At 40.9% G+C, this 19,532-nt stretch overlaps 1 long non-coding RNA gene across 2 annotated transcripts in view; it reads right to left on the bottom strand.

Moving 5' to 3' along the window:
• LOC106783307 (uncharacterized) overlaps positions 1-19,532 on the bottom strand; it is a 208,376-nt gene that overhangs the window by 118,529 nt on the left and 70,315 nt on the right. Inside the window, exon 3 of one of the 2 annotated variants that reach the window (XR_011440057.1) lies at positions 17,535-17,656. This is a non-coding gene — a long non-coding RNA (uncharacterized lncRNA). Of the gene's footprint in view, positions 1-16,246; positions 17,657-19,532 lie in introns of those variants that run through there. The other variant, XR_001381003.3, reaches the window with a different exon arrangement.

The raw sequence follows: 19,532 nt of genomic DNA, 5'->3' as shown, positions 1-19,532 counted from the left end.
TGTGTCTCACCCATTGGTTCATTAGCACAGTTCGTGCTGGACTTCGAAACAGTTCAATCAGAAATGGGCTGGACTATGTGTTCCTAACCTTCCTCTTCACGTAACTGGTTATATGTGGTAAGAGTTATCAGCTGCAAAAATAAATAAGTCTAATGCTACAATAACAAGCAGTCTGCTGAGCAAGGGATCAACCACCCAATACCGGTAAATTGATTGCCACACTAAAGATAATGAAGTTCATTCAAGGGACATAGGGGACCACAGGACGATTTTTGAGGAGAACAGGGATAACATAACCTGGATTTTGGATGAGAACTAAACCTAGAGGCTGGATGAACATAGACTGGAGAGGGTAGAGATTGACTAGAATCAGAGAACGAATAGGAGGCTATTGGAGTAGGTTAATTGGCCTGAACCAAAGCAATGACAATAGGCATGGAAATCGGATAGATAGCAGAGTTTAAATGGATGAAATGATGCAAAAGATGTGACGTAGATTAATGAAGAAAAGCACAGTGTACAGACAGAGTAAAGAAGACACTAAAGTTTCTAGCCTAGACTATTGAGTTGGTGTTGATGCCATTAATATAACTGAGGAAGCAAAGGGAAAGGTTTGGGGGAGGACAGAGGGAGTTTGGTTTTAGATAATGACAGTTTGAAAGTGTCTGGGGGACATCCATGGGGAACACTCTAGCAGGCCATTAAGATATGCCAGAGCTAGAAAAAAAGCATTTAACAGTACAGAGTTTCAAATTAAACCCTGCTTCTGCCACTTAGGTTCAGTAGCCTTGGATAAGATATTTAAACTCCTGAGCCTCTAGCTTATTTATCTGAAAAATGAGGGTAGCAATTGCATTATAGGATTGTTGTGAGTATTAAATAAGAAATGTGTATGGAAAGAACTCACAGTGTCTGGAACATAGTAAGAACTCAAAAATATTATCTATTTCTGGACCGCTGCAATCATCTCTTTCTGTTCTCCCCCATTTCATCCTTTGCCTCCCTCAGTTCACCACTGCATGGCAATCAGAGAGATCTTGTTATAAAAAGATAAGATTCCCATCACTCCTCTGCTTAAAAACCTCTGAAGACTCAGCATTCCTATTCCTCAAACATGCCACTCTTGTTCTCGCCTCAGGGCCTTTGCACTTGCTGCTCTCTCTGCTTGGAGTGTTCTTCCCCAGATTTCTCAAGGTTGGCTTCTTTTCATCCTTCTCCTATTAGCTTACATTATACGACCTCGTGGAAGCCTTTTGATGATCCTTTCTTCATCCACCCCGGGCACTCTACATGTTGTTACTCTGCTTTTATTTTGTCCATAGGAAATTAGCATTTGAAATGAAGACTTCATGTACATGATTACATTTTTTTGCCTGTTGTACCTCTTGAATTAGAACGTCAGTTTCTTGACAGCATGTCTGTCTTATTCCCCACTATATCCCCAGTGCCTGGCACACAGTAGGATCCCCACAAAGAATTATTGAATGAATGAATATACATGGACATATATGGATCCTTGAACATAAAGTGTGCATTTCTTCCCTGGTGAGATGGAACAGTCTGACTCAGGAGCATAACATTATGATGCTGAGTTGCCCTAACCTGGATGTTTCACTGAGGTGAGCCAATTAACCTCTCTGGCCCCCACTGTCCTTCTCATTATAAAAGTGCCAACAATTGCCACTCTCCTGCCCAAGATGGATTTCGTGAAGAATAAGCAAGATGAAATCTGGCAAGTGCCTGGAGTTTTACCAGAGGAAGACACTCTGCTTAACTGTCCGACCCACCATAAAGATGATAGGCACAGGTCAAAACAGCATCATCGAAATGCCCAAAGTCACATCAAATCACTGGACTGCAAATCCCCAAATGGCCCTGAAACGATAGTCTATCAGGATTTCTATTCAAGCACTATTTCTAGCCACGCTATAGTGATAATGTAAACCCCAGGATCATAATTCAGCTTGGCAGGTCCTGAAATATTATGAAAAACAAAGCCACTCCCCAAATGGATGAGTGATCACAAAGAGAATGCAAAATGCCTTCTGCCAGAGCCGGGTCAACACCTCAGTTCCCAGGCTCCAGGCTCCCCTCTCTCTGCAGACACCACCAAGCAATGCCCGTCCACACACAGGAGCCCACTGCTGGAGCCTTCAGTCAGCACCCCCTGAGAGGCTCACTCTCAGAAAACCTTTCTGACATGTATCCAACCAAATGGAGGAAAATAGCTTAGTCTTGAGCTTCACTTCAGGCCCAGCAAATGGAAGCTGACTTTGTAAGTATAGGATAATGACTTGGCGCAGGACCGCTCTGACTTAAGCAGCCCACCTCCCCAGTTGCGTACCCAGTGCCTTCTGTGAAGTCTCTATTAGAACAAGGAAATCCAGAAGGCTCATTATATTTGGTGTAGGGATTAAGAAAATAGGTTTTTCACCTAGGCAGCCCCAGGTCTTTTCTTGAGTTTGTCACTTAACCCGTTGTGTAACTCTGGCAAGTTATTCTAAACTCTCAGATGCTTCAGTTTTTAATTTGTAAAATAAGGATAAAAATGCATACCTTGGTGGGTTGTGGTAAAGGAGATAAAGGAGATAGAGGAAAATGCTAAGCATGCTCAATGAATGCTAGCTATTAATATTAATCAATAGGTAATAATTAATTATCAATAACAACTGAATCCAAGTTATTTCTGTTTTATTCATCCAGAAAACATTTATTGAGCATCTACTTGATGCCCAGCATTGTGCTAGGTGCTGGGGATGCAAGAACAATCGTGGTGGACTGCTCCCTGTCCTCATGCAATCAACAGGTTTGTAAATAGTCAACTACAGCGTGGCGAAATCAGTGCTACAATGGGGAGAATTTAGAGTTGCGCTGAGAACATCTGGAAGGGACATCAAACATGTTATGGAAGGCTTCTTGGAGTTATGGAAGGCTTCTTGGAGGAAGTGATGCTTAAGCTATATCCCAAGAATGTCATCTAAACGTTGGGGAGGATGGAGCAAAGAAAATCCTATGCAGAAGGAACACTATTCACAGATGCTCAAAGAATTAGTGAGCAAGGCATTTTCAAGAAAACAGGTTTGAGCAAGATACATTAGGCTGGTAAGAGGAATCCTTGTAAGTCCTTGTTAAAGAGTTTGTGCTTTAATCTAAGAGCCGTCGGAAACACGGTAAGATTTTAAGCCAAAGAGTGGCACGGTTGTATTTGCATTTTAGAATGATCACTCTGGCTGCCATGGGAAGAATAAATTAGGCAAAGAAATCACTATGAGTCTATGAAGCAAGGTACTATCCCACAAGGACGTGGAGAAGTGGACATATCCTAGAGCTATTTAGAAGGAACAATGACAGGACTTGGCAATTAACAGAAAAGTAGAGCGAGGGAGAGGGAGGGGAGGAAGATGAATGCTGGGTTAAATGGTGGTGCCGCTCACTGAGACAGGAAGCACAGAGGAGGAACAACTTTTAGATGTTCTGTATAGGATGAGCCAAGTTCGAAATGCCTGCAGAGCTCTTCGGTGGAAATATTCAGCAATAAGTTGATTAATCAGGCCTGAATCATCATCTTCTCAGCTGTCTTCCTCTAGTACTTACTGACTGCCGCTGTGATCCAGCCACACAGGACTTCTTTTCCTCAAATACACCAAGCTCACCTCTGCATCTTGCCATTTGCACCTGCTGTTCTCTACCCAGGATCCTCTTCCCTCAAATGGCCAAATGCCTGGCTCCTTGTAGTTCAGATGCCAACTCAGACATTACCTCCACAGGGGTTCTTCCCTGACCATCCCACCTAACCTCTTCCCAAAGTCACTGTCCATCACCCTATATAGCATCTTCACTTAGCAGTGTAAAAAATTAACTTATTTTTTAATTCATTTACTTTTTCCTTGTTTGTCACCCACACTCTAGAACTGTATTATCCAATACTATAGCCATTAGCCACATGTGGCTTTGTAAATTTAAATAAATTAAAATTAAATAGGATTTTAAAATTCAGTTTCTCAGTTGCACTGGCCACATTTCAAAGGCTTAAGAGCCATGTGGGGCTAGTGTTACCATATCAAGCGACAGAGATATAGAGCATTTCCATTATTGCAGAAAATTCTAATGGACAACTCTGCTCTAGAAAGAAAGTTCCAAGCAGCGGCCTCTTCTATATCCCCAGAGCCTTGAGAATGTTTTCCAAACTGTAGGCTGTGTTTCATTAGTGGATTGGGAAATTTAGTAGATTGTGACAAGTATAAGTATTAGCGAAATGGAAGAGATTATAACAAAGCATATCACGTTAAACACAGGGGGTATAAGAATTTTTTTTATTGAGGTATAATTGATATATAACATTGTATTAGTTTCAGTTGTACAACACAATGATTCAATATTTGTATATACTGCGAAAGGATCACCAAGTCTAGTTACCACCCATCACCATACAAAGTTACGAAATTTTTTTCTTGTGATGAGAACTTTTAAGATTAACTCTCTTAGCAACTTTCAGTTATGCAATATCATATTATTGACTATAGTCACCATGCTGTACATTACAGCCCCATGATTTATTTATTTTATAACTGAACGTTCGTACCTCTTGACTCCATTCACCTATTTTTTCCACCCCCTAAACCCCCTCCCTTCTAGCAACCACCAATCTGTTGTCTGTATATATGAATTTTGTTTTGTTTTGTTTTATTTTGCTTTTTGGATCCCACATATAAGTGAAGTCATATGGTATTTTGCTTTCTCTAGCTGACTTATTTCACTTAACATAATGCCCTGAAGCTCCATCCACGTTGTTGCAAATGGCAAGATTTCATTCTTTATGGCTGAGTAATATTCCATTGTGTGTGTGTGTGTGTGTGTGTGTGTGTGTGTGCGCGCGCCACATTATCTTTATCCACTCATCCATTGATGGACACTTAGGCTGTTTTCATATCTTAGCTATTGTAAGTAACGCTTCAATGAACATCGGGGTGCAGATCTCTTTTCAAATTAGTGTTTTCTTTTCTTTGGATAAATATCCAGAAGTGGAATAGCTGGGTCATATGGCAGTTCTATTTTTAATTTTTTGATGAATCTCCGTACTGTTTTCTGTAGTAGCAGTATCAGTTTACATTCCCACCAACAGTGTACAAGTCTTCCCTTTTCTCCACATCCTTGCCAACACTTATTATTTCTTGTCTTTTTGATGATAGCCATTCTAACAAGTATGAGGTCATATCTCATTATGGTTTTGATTTGCATTTCCCTGATGATTAGTGATGCTGAGATCTTTTCATGTGCTTGTTGGCCATCTGTATGTCTTCTCTGGAAAAATGTTTATCTAGATCCTCTGCCCATTTTTTAATCAGATTATTGGTTTTCTTGTTATTAAGTTGTATAAGTTCTTTATATACTATGGATATTTACCCCTTATCGGATATATGACTTGGAAATATTTGGGAGAGTAAGAATTTCTTAAGGAAAATTTGTTTATATGTATGTGTGTCCTAAGCAGCATTACAAATTGTATTTCTCACTGTATGTCACAGTCAAAAAAAGCTTGTGCATAGTACCTGTTGTAGAGTATGGGCTCAAAATTTTTGTAGAATCAATAAATAAATGAAATGTTTTATAGAGTTTATCTGATTTAATTTACTCCCAACTAAACCCCTGAGGGGTGAGAATTATTATGTTCATTTTAAAGACGAGAAATCTAAGGTTATGAGAGCTAAGCAACTTGTCCAGATGACAGAACTTAAAAGAGTTGGAATTAAGATCCAAATCCAGGTCTGGCTGACTTGAATTACTAGGATTTTAACCTTGGACGGGTTGTTCTTAAAGCCCTGGACACAGCTGTTCACACAATGTGAGAAGAGGTGAAGAGCTTGGAGAGAATTGAGGAAATTTGGCCCGGGAGACAGGCAAAGGAGGAAGAGTTTGGAAGACAGAGAAACAGCCAGAGAGGAGCCTCGAGAAGGAAGGAGAGCATGTCAGAAGGGAGTGAACGATGCTATAAAGTGGTCCAAACTTCAAGGAAAACAAAGGCTGAAAACTTAGCATGAGGAGGTTCTTAAAGACTTTGGCAAGAGTAATTTCACTGAAGCAGTAGGTTCAGAACCTACCGCCGAAGGCTGAAGGGACATGGGAGGCGACCATAGACAACCTCCAAAAACTTCAGCTGTGAATAGGAGGAAATAAGGTGCAGTCAAGGCAGAGTTTCTGCTTGCTTATTTGTTTTCAAAACAGGGCATTCTGGGGCTGGCCTGGTGGTGTTGTGGTTAAGTTCGTGCGCTCTGCTTCAGCAGCCCAGGATTCTTAGATTTGGATCCCCAGCGCAGACCTACCACTCATCAAGCCATGCTGTGGCAGCATCCCACATACAAAATAGGAAGATTGGCACAGATGTTAGCTCAGGGACAATCTTCCTCAAGCAAAAAGAGGGAGTTTGGCAACAGATGTTAGCTCAGGCCAAATCTTCCTCACCACCACCCCCCCGCCCCCAAAAAAAGGACATTCTGAGCACAATTATATATTGATGTGAAGGGAGAGGCTGAAATAAAGAGAGAGGATAATCAAAGGAACACAGTTCCTGGGCAGATGGGAGGTGATGAGATCCAGATAAGAGATAGAGAGATTGGCCTGGGATAAAAGGAGGAACGCCCCTCTGGTTTAACAACGAGGAAAGAGAAATGCAGAGAGAGACAAACGAGAAGCAGGGCGTTGCAGGAGCTCGTCTCCAAAGGTTTCTTTTTCCTCTGGGGAGCAGAAGGAGAGATCTTGTGCTGCGAATGGAGAGAGAAAAGGTGTGGAATAAGTATTTTTCAAAAATAAACAACAAGGTTTTATTTACATTCAGATGTGCGTCAACCCTCAAAGACCTGTTCACAGTTCTCAACGAGAGAGCCAAAAACTCCTTCCACCATGGTGCACTGAAGGAGTGGACATACAAAATATTGATAGCAGAAACATCGTAGAACTCCAGTCAGGTGAAAACAGAAGGTGGAGCTGACCCACACAACAGGATTGGGGGGCGGCATAGAGGGCCCAGTGGAAGCTGGAGCCCGTGAACTTTTAGTGACACCACTCAGCTAACTTCCAACAAACGCCTGGACAATCTCTGACTCTCTTTGAACTGTTTAACACACCAGGCCTTTAGCAATAAGAATCTGACCTCATCCCTCCCGTGAATACTAAAAGCTAAAAGAAACAACACCCAGCCAGGAGTAGAAGAAGAATATAATAAAGGTAGCTATTTTTGTGGGACTTATCAGATCCTCAAGCACATAAACATCTAAACTGAAGCTGTACCCATTTTGCACCCTCCTTTGTGCCTCATGCATTCACTGAACGTCACCAATCTCGCACTTATAGGTGCACAAGATGCTGTTAGTTTTGCAAAGTTTATTTGAAGTTAGATAAACATAAGCCCTCTGTATTATAAAAACTCAGTTCAGTCTATCTCCTGAGTGGGGAAAAACCCAGTTCTCTCCTAGTATGTGTTTCTCTCCTGTCTGTCGTTTTTACTACTCACACAGCACACTTCTGGTCACCAAATGTGTGGGTGACCAGACATCAAGCAGTTCTCTGGGACACCAGCTAGGTGTCCTACAGCTTAACTCAATTCTGACACTATCTACCTGGAGATAGCAGCAGGTTCCGCAAGCTAATGGCTCAGTCTTAAGAGACTGTCCTCCACTTTATATGCCAATCACAAGTCCAGGTTGTCACCTGTGCTTCTGACCAATTGGCTCTAAATCCGAGGTTCCCACAACCCTCTCCTCATGTTTGATTAATTTGCTGGAGTGACTCACAGAACTCAGGAAAACAGTTTGCTTATGTTTACTAGCTTACTATAAAAGGATATGATAAAGGATACAATGAATATCCAGATGGAAGAGATACATAAGGCAGGGTATGCGGAAAGGGGCGTGAAGCTTCCACGCTGCCTCCGGGCGTGCCACCCTCCCCACAGCTCCACCTGTTCAGCAGCCCAGAAGCTCTCTGAACCGTCTCCTCTTGGGGTTTTATGGAGGCTTCGTCACAAAGCCATGATCAATCATTAACTCCATTTCCAGCTCCACTCCCCTCTCTGGAGGAGGATTGGGGGAAGGTTGAAAATTCCAAGTTTCTAATCATCCTGAGGTCTTTCTAGCGACCAGACACCATCCAGGAGCCACCCATCCAGGAGTCCACCCAGAGTCACCTCATTAGAACAAAAGATGCTCCTAGTGCTCTTATCACTTAGGAATTTACAAGGGTTTTAGGATCCCTGTGTCAGAGACAGAGTCAAAGACAAATATGAGAAGGAGAGATTCTCCTAGTGCTCTTATCACTTAGGAAATCAGGGGATTTCGATTTGTGCCAGGAACTAGGGGCAGAGACTTATATATATATAGATATATATATGTATATCTATATATATATATATATTTCTATTATCTCACACCCCCAAAAATCTGCTCAGAGTTGTCCTAAAACAAATTTTAAAAACTTCCTCCATCACTGCGTAGTGATGTGCTAGGAATACAAAATATTGAAATGAATTCCATTCCCAAGGATAAAAGCAGCCCTTGCTGTTTCCCTCAATCTCAGATGTTTGTCTGCTCCACTTAGACCACCACCCTCACAGCCTCCCACCCCAACTCTCTCTCTCCTAGTAAGTCCGTAGTCTCCTGTTCTCATAAGACTCCTAACATTCTCTCCGCAGAGCCCTCCCGTGTCTTTATTACAAACACACCAACAACTGAAGGGCACATCGCCTTGTGCCCTCAGAACCCAGTGTAGCTGCACAAGGCAGGGTCTCATCTTCTTCGGTGCTACAGCCACATCCTGCCTAGCCCAGGGCTGCCCAAAACATAGAGCTCAGTAAGTATGCAAAAGGCCCTCACAACTACCTGGGGGAAGTTGGATCCCTACTTCACGCCACATACCCACAAAAAATTCCAGAGACGTCAAGATTTAAATGAGAAAAATGAAGCCATAAAAGAACTAGGAGGGAAAAAATGGGAGAATATTTTAATAACCTCAAAGTGAAGAAGACTTTTCTAAACTTTGCCGTAAAACCCAGAAGCCACAAAAGTAATAATTGATGAATTCAACCACATAAAATTTGAAAATTTCTGTATATCTCAAAATACCATGGGCAAAATCAAAAGAAATTTTAGTTTACATCACAAACTGTGAACTAATTTCTTCTATGAATAAAGAGCTATTACAAATCAATTAGAAGAAAAATTTTAAAGGGCAAAGTATAAGAACAGACAGCTCATGGAAAAGGAAAGACAAATGGTTTAGATTATGAAAAGATGTACTGTATCATTCATAGTAAAAGAGATGTAAATTTAGGTTATAATAAGAGACCAGATTCAACGATCAGGTTGGCAAAGATCAAAATATTTCAGAATACGATGTTGGCAAGTATTTATAGAAACAGGCACATTCCTGCATTGCCGGTGGGAGTATAAATTAGCATAATCTCTTGGAAGGCAATTTGACAATAATCACTAAAATTGAAAGCATACATGTTGTTTGAACCAGCAGTTGACTCACGGCTATTTATCCTACAAATATACTCCCACAGGTGAAAAATGCATCTTTGTAATGGCAAAAGATTGGAAATAACCTAAATGGCCTTCCGTGGAAGATTGAGACTATGTTATTATGTATTGAGATTGGTAGATCTCCAAGATACAAATAAGGGGAAAATAGTATGGTTTAGAACAGCGTATAATACGTATATGTTTATATATATATAAAAGAAATTGGTAACATCGTGGTGATCATTTCACAATACAAAATATCGAATCATTATGCTGTATACCTGAAACTAATACAAGGTTATATGTCAATTATACCTCAATTTTTAAAAAACCAAACCAATAACAGTGATTGGGAGAGGAATTAGATGGCTAGAAGATAAGAAAAGGAAGATTTGCTATTCAACCTGCTCTATGTGGACATTAAAATTTTTAACGGACACTAACCAGTTAAAAATATCAGTGTCCGATGAGCCAAACAAGGGTACCACTAACTCATATAAACATAAAGCTCAGTTTACACTGTGTAAAACTACAGAAAGTGTGATCAGTGATCAGTTGAAAGATTAGAGCCCAAAATATGGAATACTGAAGTTCTTCTCTAAACGTGAATCCTGACCGAACATTACAGCTTGACATACTTTGGGCACAGAAAACACACATGTAGCTGCCAGGAGCCCCACTGCTCCTGGTGAGCAGAACAGAACAACTCAAGCAGCTGATGTGTGAGCCAAGGAAGCTTCCTCGCTAGCCACCACTATGTGACTCTGGCTTAGTTCCAATCTCAACTGAAAGGTTATTTTTAAATAAATTGTATTGATATAATCACAAAAGTTAAAATAATCAAAGAAAATGTGCCGAAATTGTCCTGAGTCAATCTAGGGGAGCATTCCTCTGGCCTCACTCAAGAAGAAGCCAAAATGGCCTCCAAGTTAAATTTGAGTCTGATTAAAACTTGCTCCCATGACTAGACTTAGGCCTCTCTGTGGACTGCTTGTCATCAAAGAAATCTGGCACATTACGGAGAAGAGAAGGATTAATGTGATTCCCAAGTAAACCTCACGGCAAAATTCAACCACAGTCCCTCAAGTTGATGAGTGCTTTGGAGCACTGGTCCACTACTGACTGCTTATAAGACGGGGGAACAATTTCTTTTCTTACATTTTCTCCTCCAGCGTTTCGGAGCGGTTACATTACACAGAGGCTGTTCACCCCGGCCGCTGGGCTCCGTGTCTCCACCACTGAAGCAATTCCTTATGCTACAAACACCTGGAAAGCTGGCTCAATACAAAAACGAAACTTCTATTTGATAAGAGAGTTTAAAGAACCACACTTTAGCCCATGCATTAAACAGTGGAGTAATCATTGCCAGAAAGGCCTGAGTACAATACAGGCAGGTTGATGAACTTCAATCCAGACTCACTTTGATAAAATTTGGTACCTTGAACTCTAGGCTTTGTGTGAACAATGAGGCTATGGGCCAGCACCCAGCACACATGTGAGCGTCAGGAGCTTTCCATTTCCATTATAATCCTAATAATTTACTTTACTGTGCTAGATAGGACAGAGCTCTCTGTTTCCTCATCTAAAAAGATAAGCCTGACCTACCTATAGCAGGCTTGTGGTGAAATTCAGTTTACCTAACACCAGATAAGCTCTGGTGGGAGGAGCTCATAAAAGAAACATCTTTTAAAAATTGTAGGCAAAAATGAGAAAGTAGAAAATCTATAGTTTCATCTATCACAAAGTTCTATAGCTATAAAAGACATCTATGCAACTATACTCCCAAATACATATGTATTAATATTTTTCCTTAATTGGCTGGAGCATTTCTATTCTTTTCTAACAGAAAACAGAAAAAAAAAATTATCTCTGGATACTTCCCAAAGTGGACGCATTTTTTCTAGCCTGGGCGTGCAGCCAATAAAGATTAAACTGGGGAGGGAAGTGATACGACCTTGGGCAAGCAGTTAACCCCTCAGGATGCCAGTTTCCTCCTCCATAAAAGAAAACTGGACAAATAAGGGCTTCTCAAACCGTGGTGTGTTTCGGAACCACGTGGGGAGCAGGTGTCTTGGCTGCTGGCGTAGGGTCTCCGCATCCGTATATTTTTTACAAACCCCCCAAGAGATTCTGAAGCACACCGAACTTAAGAGAACCTCTAAATCCAATGATCTCGAAAGTTCTTTCCAGCTCCAACAATCATTAATCTTTTTGTAAACATACTTGCTCTGTGTATATAGACAATTTCATAAAAATGCAAAAATGCAATCATATAGATGCTTTGGGGACATATTTTTTCTCTTTTCCTTTTCTGTGTGGCTTCCCCTCCTGCTGTTCATCCTTTCCTACCCACAACAGTCACCCTTCTCCCACAGGACCCCATGTGAACTGTCTCTTTATAATCTTAATAAAGCTGGCAGAGTCCTGCCTGGTCCTTTAGTCTAGATTTGAGATGCTGAATCCCAAACCTCAAATGTACTTTTCCAAAAATCTAACTGAAAATATCAATTATGTGCAAATTCTGTTTCCTTTCATTCTGTCTCCCTTGCCACCATCCAAATAATCTCATGTAAACAGCAAATGCTATTTACAGTCATGAGTGTTTTTGCCTCTGATTCTCCAGGGTCTAGCTAAATGCTTGGCAAGCACTTGGTATTGTTTGTTGACTGACTAACTGGTTTTGGAAAGGGAGAAATTTCTATCTTTGCCCCTGACTGTTTTGTGACTCTTAGTAAGACATTGTCTTTACTGAATAGATGGGAATAAGAATGTCAGAGATGAATGTGGGCTGCAGAGGAGCCAGACAGCCAGAACCAGAGTCTGTCTCAATTCAAAGACCGAAGAGACTCTGAAACTGGACATTGTGTATAGAAAAATATGAAGAGGAAATAATGGCTCCCTTCAAAATAGGTAAATAGAGTTCTACAAAGATCATACCCAAACCTAAATAAATACCATGTGCCAGCTCATAGAAGTTTTCTACATTCAGTTTTATTTGATTATATTTTGTCAAATTTTCACAGAAATTGGATCAAGTGATGAAACCAAATGTATTATATGGTGTTCTATTTGAATAATGACACAAGAATAATAAAGGTGCTTTGTCATTTGGAACATCTGGCAAGAAATTAATAAACATTTTACAATGGATGGAAATCTTCATGAGACTGAAATTTGATTAGTTTGCTTATAGGACCAAAATATTTCCTTTGGTGACTCTCTATGGGTGGGAAGTGGCGATACGATTTGCCACCCCATCTCCCCCACAGTGTGTTAGTGGTCCCTCTCCATGTTTTACTTTGTGTCCACTCAAGTCACCATGATTTATAACCAGGCACAAGAGCAGACATCACACTGTATTGCCCATCTCTGAGGTGCCAGGAAAGGTTGTGCCAAAACCATCAGGAAAATGAATTGTGCTGCCTACCTTGGCAACACGAATCCATGTACAATAGCCCTCCCATTCAGGTCACTCTTCCGGTGCTGTTAATATATATTACAAATATAATTAAGAATACAGCAAAAAAGAGCCATAGATCAAAAGAGCATGGCTAATGATGGGCCCTCAAATCCCTGGAAAATCAATACAGAGCACACACATTCAACTGTTCTTGAGAACACTTCCAATGCTGTCATGCAAGCTCTCCACAGAGAAGACTTTGGTCTTCGTGGTTGTCAGGCAAATCTCCTGACACAAATATTGCAATAAACATTAATCACCATGGCATTATTAAGTCAGATCTTTGGACAAGCTTCGGACGTAATCCAGAGTCCCTCAGAACCACACTTCCATATTACAACCTTCCCACGTCTGTGAGCCGTGGTGACCGTGTCCAGGGTTGGGGCGAGAAGAGTCAGTGAAACCCCCATTGGAAGGGGACTCTTCCACAGCCCTTTCTGAGGTTCTTTCAGCAACATGTGTCAATTTCAGCCCCTGTTCCTGAGATCCCTCATATAAAATAGCCAACAGAGCTAACTCCTTCTTTCCAGGTGCACGATGAACCACACTATTCTCAGAACCTAATGGAAACATAAACGGGTGTGTATTCACTCCCTTATGGGGCACTTAGTAAGAAGTGCAAAGCTTGGAATGTAAATACGTGTGAAATGTTTAATAGTGCTAATCCTGGTTGTTTAGACAAATTTTCCATGGAGTTGTTCAGTTAACATAGAAGTGTGAACTTGATCCGAGACAAAGCAAGGAAGTCAAGCAGTTACTACATGCAACATCTAAACGTAAACAGTTAGACAGATTCTATTCTCACTGGCCTCTGCCTCTGGAGAACTATATCTAATGTAAACTAATGTCCACCAATTTTTTAAAGTTCAGTAAGAGACATCAATATCTGGAACTGCAAAAATATACACTAATTATTATTGTTATTAAGTATTAGCTATAATATCCTCTATTAACATACATTTACTTACATGGTCTCTAATCCTTCCATCAAATCACACTTCACCCTGTTGCTGAAACCCAAAAATTAATATTCTCCTGGGTTCCTTGCTTTCCCTCAATCCCACATCCAATCCACCATTGGCTCTAACAAAATGTATCCTATAGTTTTCTACTTCTACCCAGTTCCCTGGCCACTACCCTAGTCTAAGCCAAAATCTTCTCTCTCATGGACAACTGCAATGGCTGCCAAAATTCACTTTTCCTCTTCCCTTCCTCCAGCAGTAGCCAGGAGGATCGTTACATAATTTGAACTTTCCATGGCTTTCCTGCGTACTTAGGAGAAATCCAGATTCCTTAGCCTGGCTCTCACAATCAAGCCCAGGTCTGTGTCTCCAACTCCATCCCTCATCACCGTCCTCCTCCCTCGGTACCCTCCAGCCGCTTCAGCTTTCATCCTGAGCCTTCAATACACCAAGCTCATTCCCACCCTACTCGTTCACAGGCTCTCAGAGGGACTGGATCCTGCCCATCATTCATTTTTCCAGGTTTCAACTCGCTGTCAGCACCCCCAAAGAAGCGTTTCTTGACCATGCTTTCTAAAGTAGCTTCCCCATCCCAGCTATCATAGCACCTGGATTATTTCTTCCACAGCAGTAATCATTCCTTTGACAGTGCTTGGCTGGAGAGAGCTGCCTCACTCAAAGTTATGCCTCCTTCCTGGGATCAGTCTGTATGCACTGTTGGTTCCATGCAACAGTACAAAGGAGAGCCCACCCTCCGCGTTGAGGATGTCTCTGAAAAGTCATCCCAGTCTCAGATCTCGCTGTGGAACTGGCTGAGATCTTCCCTAAGTTGCAGCCCAACTTCCCCCTCTGCCCAGTCCTGCTTCTGCCCCTTCCCATGCACAGATGGGCAATCTCAAGAGCACTCCCTAATAACTTCCTATACCCTAATGATTTTCTGGGTTGGCTTCCCAGGATCCCAACCTACAATAGAATTCATCTAGATATGTGTTGAAGGCAGAGCCAACAAGAATTGCTGACGGATTTGATGTAGGTGTGTGAGAAAGAGGAAGGGCAAAGAAAACAGCAAGATTTTTTTATCTTAAGCAACTGGAAGAACCAAGTTGCCATTTACTGTCGTGGGTAACTCTGCAGGAGTTACCCAACATGTTGGGGTGGGGATGGGACTCACAGTTTGGTTCTGTTCCATTTACGATGCCCGTGAGGCATCTAAGAGGAGCTTCAAGTAAGCACTTGGATATGAGCCTAAGGCTCAAGGGAGAGGTCAGGGAAGAAATAGAAACCTGGGAGTTGTTAGCATCCGGATGGTGAAGGCTTACAACTGCGTGAGAACACCTTTAGATCAAAAAGTATATCCATTATAATTTTGGCCAGCCTTCCCAAAGTAGACTTTCGCCATTATTTCTACAGCATTTTAAATTTGAAATTTGTCATGAGACTCACTTTGTCACTAATTAGCTATTCCAGCCAGCTCCGGTGGCCTATTGGTTAAGATTTGGCACTCTCACCACCACAGCTTGGGGCCGTTTCCCAGACAGGGAACCACACCATCCCTCTGTCAGTTGTCATGCTGTGGTGGTTGCATGTTGCTGTGATGCTGAAAGCTCTGCCACCAGTACTTCATTTACCAGTAGAGTCACCCATGGTTGACAATCTTCAGCAGAGCTTCCAAACCAGACAGACTAGGAAGAAGGACTTGGCCACCCACTTCTGAAAAAATTGGCTGTGGAAACTCCATGAATAGCTGCAGAGCACTGTCCGATAGGGCGCCGGAAGGTGAGAGGATGGCGCAAAAAGACCGGGCAGGGATCCATTCTGCTGTACGCAGGGGCGCTGGCAGTCAGAATCCACTCAACAACAAAATTAGCTATTCTACCTTAAACAAGTCATTTAACTAACTTATTGTGCTCTTGGTTTCTTCATCCAACATGTGGAGATTAATAATAATTATAGGGGCCGGCCCCATGGCGGAGTGGTTAGGTTCATGCACTCTGCTTCTGCAGCCCGGGTTTTGCCAGTTCGGATCCTGGGCGCGGACACGGCACTGCTCATCAGGCCATGCTGAGGTGGTGTCCCCTAGGCCACAACTACAAGGACCCACAACTAAAATATACAACGATGTACTGGGGGGATTTGGGGAAAAGAAGAAAAACAAAAACAAAGGAAAAAGAAGAAGATTGGCAACAGATGTTAGTTCTGATGCCAATCTTTAAAACAACAACAATAATAATAATGATAATAATAATAATTATAAACTCCAACTTCAGGGTTAATTTGAGGATCAAATGAGAAGATCGGAAAGCACTTAGAAGAGTTCAAACATTATCCTAATGAGACATTTTATTTCTATTAGATTTTTTTTTGGAAATATAGTTTCATTTCTATTAGAAATGAAAATGAAACAAGAATTAAATTAAACCTCCACCGAATTTCACTTGCAGGAAATAACAAAAGAATCATCCAAAAGAAAACAAAAGCGAAATAACATTAACAAAAACCGAAATAAACACATTGGAAAACACTAAAATTCTAGAACAGATAGAACTCAACTTTTTAATAAGCTAAAAATATGAAAATACCTGTAAATTAATGACAAACAAAACATGCTTTACATATAAAATGAGAATTCAATAAAATATAAAAGATTTTTGAATAAAAGTCAATATCAAAAGTAAGTATATTAATTTACTTATAAACTTTATTAAAATGATCATTTTTTTCTTAAAAAGAACATAGAAACAAACTTGTTTCTCCTGGAAATTATTGGAGTTCCTGCATACCTAAACAAGATATCATGATGTGTTGTCATTTTTGTTCCATACCACTACTTTTTAAACTGGGGAATGAAATTGTAATTGTCTACAGAAATACCTTTTTAAAAACATTTTTTAATGGGAAAAATGTCAAAAGTATAGCAAAATATAAGAGGGTCCTATTTTTCTGATACCCTGTTTCAATTAAGCTGTCTGGATGTGCCTGGTCCTGCTCCACCCACTGCATCCTTGCTGGGGTGGGGGCTCCATAGAAAGCTCTTCCTGGCTGGTCTGGGGGATGTCCAGCCTCTTTTCCAGTGGAGAATAGGACTCTCAGTATTGAGCGAGCAGAGGACTTGGTACAGATATTTTTTGTTCGTAACATGTTAAGATATTGTTAGAGATGACTGGGGTCATTTCATTCTGGCATTATGCACTGTCTTTGCCATAACAAGTGGAGAAGAAAGAAGATTCTGGTCATCTTGGAAACAGTCCTTCAGAAAGTCGGAGGTCTCCTTGGTGGAAACATTCAGACTCCCTTTTTCCTAACAGTGTCTATTTCTCCTGTACTTGCCTCTCAATCTTGGTGTACTCCATTTTGGACCAGTGCTCACCTTCCTCCTTTCACACGCTGGTCTGAACTTCTCTCAGAACTACACTCAGCTCCTGTGTATCGCTTTCCTACCCTACCTGCTCATGAAGGAAAATCAGGGATCGTGGAGGCTCTGGCCTAACACATTGCCATCAGGGAGAAACAATATTGGACTATGTCTTAGTCAGTTCAGGCTGTCGTAACAAAATACCATAGACTGGGGGGCTGAAACAACAGACACTTATTTCTCACAGTTCTGGAGGCTGGAAGTCCAGGATCAGGGTACCAGCACGGTCAGTTTCTGGTGAGACTTCTCTTCGGGGCTCGTCAGCAGCTGCCATCTTGCTGTGTGCACACAGGATCTATTCTTTATGCTTGTGCAGGAAGAGAGAGAGCAAAAAAGAGAGAGAGAGCGAGCTCTGGTGTCTCTTCTTAAGGACACTAATCCTATCATATCAGGGCCCCACTCTTATGAAGTCTTTTAGCCTGAAGTACCTCTTATAGGCCCTATCTCCAAATACAGTGTCACTGAGAGTTAGGGCTTCAATATATGAATTGGGGGTAGGGCAGAAGGGAGGGGCACACAACTCAGTCCGACGCAGACTACGAGAAAACTCTAAAGCTGGTCTCAGAAACAAGTGTTCTGAGATTTGATTTAATCCAATATGAATTACTTTTACTTTCATCAGTATGAATTTACTTTACTCTTTCTTGCATCTGTAGGGTCTTTCTCACTAAAACGGGATGGGGATATGCAATACTCTCTTTTCAAAATGCAGTAGTATTTTAGAAATAGAATTACTTTCAAATTCAGAGAAAGCTACCCACCAAACTATGAATAGTGATTACTTCCCAGGTGGAATTGATGGGAAGAGGTGTGTATGAGAGGAGGGACGATAATTCCAGTGTTCCTTATTCTGTATACTTTATATTATGAGTTTTTTATTTTACGAGAGTGGACACATATTCCTTTGCAACTGGAAGAAAAATAAAGTATAAATATGGAAAAATAAACTGAACCAGAAAGCTGAAATTTAAGGATATTTGTTGTAGATATCAAGGCTAAGGGGGAAAAAAATGTTGCCAGCTTCTCAGCATACTGTTTAAGTAACTCTCATTGTGACTCCTAAATTTTCCTACTTGTTTTTCCCTTTTATCTTCTTTGTGTGATTTTAAAGCTGGAAAGAGATTCCTCAAGAATTTTACTAAGCTTTTAATTATTAATAAACAAAAGTTGGAAATTCTTATAAATTAGCTTGCCTTATTATTTTCATTGTTCCTTTGTATATCCCTTCAAATCTAAACTAAACTAAATCTAATCTAAACTTGTATCTTTTTAGAGAATCTGTAAAACATGACTATTGCCATGTTTTTTAGAAGACCTGTTTAACATGATATTTTAGGTCTTGTTGCTAGTTCACATTATTCCAAGTCATGTAAGCATGACATGAAAATGACTAATGCGGAGGGGTAGGTTGGTAACAATTCATCTGGTTCATCCATGGAACTCCCATCAGGTGACCCTCTCTGTCACCATGGGATAACTCATTTTTCCATGGGGTAACTCATTTTTCCTGGCTGGGCAGCTATCAGTTTCCATATCTGTAACATGGGGACTGTGAAGATTCAGGAAAATTTGTCCTCAGTAGTATGTATGTACTTGAAAAGTTTCCTCTGCTCAAAAGAGCCCTACACAGAATAGGCATTCAATAAATATTCAGTAAGTAAATTAAACTGGTAAAATTATCAACCAAAATCACAGGCATGTGACGCCTTTAGGAATCAAACTTCTAAAAATCATAGCAGTTCAAAGATACTAATTCAGAAAGCCACACTTATTCTGAATTGTTCTTTTTTCACTGGATTTAAAGATCGGGAAGATGGAAACTAACTCTTAGACTTTCATAGTGGAAGAAAAAGAACCAGGAACATCTCGAAAGGCACCAAATCCAGTAACTACCTTTTTAATTGAATCAACCAGTTTGGGAGTTGTTTGTATGACTTAATTTCTTTTAATATTCCGCAGTTAGATGCTGAATGAACAAAATCCAGCCTCTCCTCAGAGTGAAATAGATTGCTCCTATCCCAGGAACTCAGCCTACTTTCTCCCAGTGTATTTTTAGACTACACAGGAAACACTCAAGACTAAGGAAGTTGGAATGTGGCTGACCTTTTACCTGTAATGATATCGGCAACGCTGACATTTGCCACCAGTGACATGGGAAAGGAGCTGACGGGAACTCTTTGCTA

The sequence above is a fragment of the Equus caballus genome, chromosome 6 (assembly GCF_041296265.1).
Source record: "Equus caballus isolate H_3958 breed thoroughbred chromosome 6, TB-T2T, whole genome shotgun sequence".
NCBI lineage: Eukaryota > Metazoa > Chordata > Mammalia > Perissodactyla > Equidae > Equus > Equus caballus.
Note: the sequence above shows the minus strand (reverse complement) of the source record. Positions and strands in the feature narration are given on the sequence as shown.